We start from the raw sequence: 5,928 nt of genomic DNA, 5'->3' as shown, positions 1-5,928 counted from the left end.
CCCCCCAGCCCCCCTCAGTCTTCTGGCTAGCTGGCAGCAATGCCCACAGATTTGATAAGAGCTGTACTTCATTTACACTGATAACACTACTGACCTTCAGCAAGTGTTTGGACTCCATTCAATCCAATAAACATTTATTAAATGCTTACTATGGGCAAGATCCTGTGGTAGGTACTGGAAAGATAAAGGAAAAAAAATCCCTGCCCTCAAGGAGAATGAGGGATGGCTGGGGAGGACAGGGGTAAGTGGGTAGGTAGGATATCAGTAAGAAAATTCAGGCCGCTTACAAAATATTCTCAGAGAGGAAGGCGAATCATTATGGTGGTCTTACAGTGAATACCATTTTCTTGCCATTTCTAATTCATGAAGCCTCAATTCAAAAAACATCTTCCTTATCTCTCACCAGAACTTAGACTCTTTCAAATAAGCTCTTAATTTGGCTTTATCATAGAAATAACTTGTGTGTTTATCTTTTCAGAGATAGGACTCCAAATTCTGATAAGTGAGTTTTTGTCTTATGATGTCAGGATCCAGATCTTGGTACTGATTCAGTTTTCAATTCCATTCAAAGAAGAGTTTTTTTTTTTTTTTTTTAAAGCACCTGCTATGAAGGACTGAGGATAAAAAAGACAAAAAGTCCTCAAGGAGCTTACAATCTGATAGGAGAGATAACATAAAAACAAATACAAACCCAAGTGAGCTATGGCCAGGACAGATAGGAAATAAGGGGAGGAAATCACTGGAATTAAGAGCAGTTGGGAAGACTTTCTGTAGAAGGTGCAACTTAGAGGAAGATGGGGAGGTCAGTAGTTGGAGCAGAGGAGGAAGAGACACTCGAGGGATGTTCAGAGAAGTTACCTGGAACCCAGAGACGGAGTGTCTTGTTTGTGGAAGAGCAAGGAAGCCAGATTTACTAGATCCAAAAGTACATATCAGGGAGTAAGGCATAAGACTGGACAAGAAGCTGGGTTATGAAGAGCTTTTGGATGCCAAATGGAGCATTTTGTACTTGATCCTGAGGTATTAATAGGAACCAATGGAGTTTTTTGAGTGTGTATGTGTGTGTGTGAGAGAGAGACACACACAGAGAGAGCGAGACAGACACACAGAGAGAGAGAGACAAACAGACAGAGAGAGAGAGAGAGAGACAGAGAGACAGAGAAAGAGAGAGAGAGAGAAAGAGAGAGAGAGACAGAGAGAAAGAGACAGAGACAGAGAGAAACAGAGAGAGACAGAGACAGAGAGAGACAGAGACAGACAGAGAGAGATAGAGAGAGACAGAGACAGAGAGACAGAGAGACAGACAGAAAGAGACAGAGAGAGAGAGAGACAGAGACCGAGACAGAGAGACAGAGACAGACAGAGAGAGAGACAGAGAGACAGAGACAGAGACAGAGACAGACAGAGAGAGAGACAGACAGAGACAGACAGAGAGAGAGACAGAGAGACAGAGACAGAGACAGAGAGACAGACAGAAAGAGACAGAGAGAGAGAGAGACAGAGACAGACAGAGACAGACAGAGAGACAGAGACAGAGACAGAGACAGACAGAGAGAGAGACAGACAGAGAGAGAGAGAGACAGAGACAGAGAAAGAGACAGAGACAGAGACAGACAGGGACAGAGACAGAGAGACAGAAAGACAGAGAGAGACACAGGTGACATGGTTGAACCTGAGTTTTAGGAAAGTTACTTTTGGGGGGCTGAATGAAGGATAGATTGGAGAGGGGAGAAATTAGAGGCAGACAGACCCACCAGCAGCGATTGCAAGAGTCCCAGTATGAGGTGATGAGAGCTTTCATGAGTGGGGTAACAATATCAGAGGCCATGGCAACAGCTTGGACATGGTGGAGGGGGGTGAAAGGGGGATGGAGGGATAGTGAGGAGCCAAGGATGACTCCTAGATGGGAGCCTAAAAGACTAGGAGGAGGGTGGTACCTCTGTAGCCAGAGAGAAGATAAGAGAGGAGAGGATGGGGAGGGGGGGAGAAATAATGAGTTCTGTTTGAACATATTCTAATGGACCTCCAGTTAGAGATGCCGGAAAGGCAGTTGGAGATGTGAAATTGGAGCTTAGGGCAGGTTAGTTAGATCTGAGAATTATCAGTATAGAGTTGGTAATTAAATCCATGGGAGCTGAAGAGAAGTAGTTTAGAGGGAGAAGAGAAGAAGATTCAGAACAGGATCCTGAGGGACACCGACAGAAGGCACAGTCTGGAAGAGGATCCAGCAAAGGAGACAGAAGGAGCAGTCAGATAAGTAGGAAGAGAAGCAAAAAAAAGGGATGTCCAGAAAAATTACAGAGAAGAAAATGGCAAGAAGGAGAGACTGATCACAATGTCAAAGGCTACAGAGAGAACTAGGACTGAGAAAAGACCACTGGGCTTGGCAAGGAGGAGATTAGGGGTCACTATAGAGGTTTGAGTAGAATGATAAAATCAGAAATATGGCTGCAAGAGGCTAAGAAGACAAGGAGAAGAGAAAAGGTGGGGACACCCGTTGTAGACTTGTTTTGAGTTTAGCTACTAAGAGCAGAAAAGAAATAGTGGATAGAAGGGATGGAAGCAATATATATCCTCCCTCCCTTTTCTTATTCCCCTTTTATCACCTTCCATTAGAATGTAAGCTCCTTCAGGGCATGGGACATCTGCCTTTCTTGAATTTGTATTCTTAGCATTTAGTATAGTGTATTTGTATCCTTAGCATTAAGTATCCTTAGCATTTAGTATAGTGTCTGGCCAGGAGCAAATCCTTTACAAACATTTTTTAATTAATTCCAGTAATGGAGATGTTTTTGGATGGATTCGGTCTCACTCTTTCATCCAATCTCCCTCTGGACAAATGGTAGCTTCAGCTAGAGTTAGGCTCTTTGCTTAGGGTTAAAGGGTGGGAGGATTAAGCTAATTGTCCCACAGTAGGAAGTTACCTCTTGACCTTTGTTTCATTTACCAATAAGTTGAAAATCCTACTCATCCTTCAAAGCCCAGATAAAATAATGCTCTTCCTTGAAGGTTTTCTTGATTTCCTTCCCTGAACCCAGAATACTCTGGTCCTTTTAGATCATTTTCACTCTGTCTTATATTTAGAGTGATTCGTTTTATCTCTCCTACTAGATTAGAAGATTTATGTCTTATTTATTCATGATCTTCCAAAATGCCTTTACACATATGGAAAAAGTCAAAATGTGTCGAGTGAAGAAAAATTCTAACCAATCAAGCTAGTCAGATATGTTCTGTGACAGAACTTAGTGACAAGGCTTTAGAATTCTTTTTTTTGGGGGGGGGGCAATATAAACTTCTTTAACACCAAGGAATCACCTAGAAAAGAGACAATCAAGAACAATGACTATAGAGAATGCTACCAGGTGTTCAGTGAGTTAGAATGGTTTGATGGCTGATTGGGACAAGACATACAGGAAAAAAAATTCATAGATAAGATCAAGCAAACAACATATATCACAAAGATTATGTACTATGACCAGACTGGATTTATACCAGAAATACAGGACTGATTCAATATTAGGAAAAACATAAACATAATTCACCTCAATAATAACAGAATATATGATTCTATCAATACATGTAGAAAAAACTTTTGACAAGATATAATATTCATTCCTATTTTAAAAAATTAGATAGTATATGAATAAATGGACCTTTCCTAACTATCATGAATGGTATCTATCTAAAACCAAGAGCTGGCATTATCTGTAATGGGGATAAACTAAAGGCCTTTCCAATAAAATCAACAGTAAAGCAAGGGTGTCCACTATCACCATTATTATCAACAAAGTGCTAAAAAAGCTAGCTATAGCAATAAGTTAAGAAAACAAAATTGGGAAAATAAGCTCAGGCAAGGAAGAAACACAATTATCACTTTTTGCAGATGATAGCTTATTTAGAGAATTCCAGAGAGTTAACTAAAAAGTTAATTGAAACAATTAACTTTAGCAAAGTTGTAGGATATAAAACAAATCCACATAAATCATCAACACTTTGATATATTACAACAAGATTAATCATGAAGAGGTATAAAGAAAGATTCAATTAAAAATAATTGCTATCAATATAAAATATTTGGAAATTCATCTGCCAAGACATGTATGGGAACTATGTGAACACAACTATGAAATATTATTTATACAAATAAAAACAGAACTAAATAATTGGCAAAATATTAATTTCTCATGGGTAGGCTGACCCAATATAATAAAAATGATGATACCATCTAAATTAATTTATTTATTCAGTGCCTTATGAATCCAGCTGGCAAATTTCCAGACTCCTGAGGTCCAGGTTATCTGTACAGAATATCTTTTCATCTGCCTCATTTGGAAACTTAATCCTTATATGTGTATTTTTCTCTTCTTCACTTCCCTATTAAATAGGAAACCAAAGTATTGCATAATTACTCACTATGAGAGGTCTTTGCCACCAGATGTAAGCATTTAAATGGATGAAAGAAAGTATTCAGATCTCTACATTTTAAAACCAGAACTCACAGATAGCCTTCTTTCAAATTGCTGCAATGATTGACCCACATTCACTAGGGTGAGGCAGCTAAGTGACATAGAGGACTTGGAATCAGGAAGATCTGAATTCAAAAACAACTTTCAAACTCTTAATTTACTTGTGATTCATCATTGTGTTAAGCCATCACTAAGACTTTCAAAATTGATTGTCTTTATAATACTATTGTTCCTGCATCATTTGTCCTCCTGATATTGTAGTAAATTGGTCTCTTAGTTCTGCACACTTCATTCTACATCAGCTCTACCTGTCTTACTGGTTTCTCCAAAATCATTTCCTTCATTGTTTCTTTCCTTCATCATAAGGTAGATTCCCATTAGAAATTACCGTTGGGAACATCAGGGAAAATTCGGCTGATTTTTAGGGTTAAAGCAAAAAAAAAAAAAAAAAAAAAGTGAGGAGGAATTAAAATAACATAAGTATAGGTATGAATCTTCCCTAAAAATTTTGCCTTTAAATTTTCTGGCCCAGACTTGGGCGTAAGTTCGCTTAAGTGATGATGAGTTCCTCCTTTCCTTCTTTCCTATCTTTTCTTTCTTTCTTTTTTTCCTCCTTCCTTTTTTCCTTTCTCTTTCTTTTTATCTCTTTTCTTCCTTCCTTCCCTCCCTCTCTCCTTCCCTTCCTACTTCCCTCCCTCCCTCTTTCTTCCTTCCTTCCTTCTTTTTTTAAAAGGAGAAAGAAAAATCCTCATAAGAAATATGCATAGTCCAGCAAAACAAATTCCCATACTGGTTTTGTTAAAATATATATTTCTCTCTCTCTCTCTCTCTCTCTCTCTCTCTCTCTCTCTCTCTCTCTCTCTCTCTTTTGGATTAAAGCTTTTTATTTTAAAAACACATACATAAAATTAGAAGAACATAAGATAGTTTACCTCTCAGATCTGTGGAGAAGAAAGGAATTTGTGTCCAAAGAAGAACTGGAACTCATAATTGAACACCAAATAGATAATTTTGATTATATTAAGTTAAAAAGTTTTTGTACAAACAAAACTAACGCAGACAAGATCAGAAAGGAAGCAGTAAATTGGGAAAACATTTTTACATTTAAGGGTTCTGATAAAAGCCCCATTTCTAAAATATATAGAGAATTGACTCAAATTTATAAGATTTCAAACCATTCTCCAATTCATAAACGGTCAAAGGATAGTTAAGTGAAAGAAACTTTGGGAGAATTGATAGTTAACAGTTTAAAAGTTTAGACTTTTTTTAATTAGAAAGATTTGAAAACAAAATCAATAAATGTTTTGCAGTTGGAAAAAAGAAAAATTTTTAGAAAAAAATATATGAATAGATAATTTTCAGCATTCATCTTTGCAAAATCTTGAGCTCCAATTTTTTCCCTCCCTTCCCCTTCCCCCATTCCCTCCTCTAAATGGCAAATAATTCAATATGTTAAACATGT

Source organism: Antechinus flavipes, chromosome 2 (assembly GCF_016432865.1).
Source record: "Antechinus flavipes isolate AdamAnt ecotype Samford, QLD, Australia chromosome 2, AdamAnt_v2, whole genome shotgun sequence".
In the NCBI taxonomy this organism is placed as follows: Eukaryota; Metazoa; Chordata; class Mammalia; order Dasyuromorphia; family Dasyuridae; genus Antechinus; species Antechinus flavipes.
The sequence above is the reverse complement of the archived record's forward strand: the minus strand, read 5'-3'. Positions refer to the sequence as shown.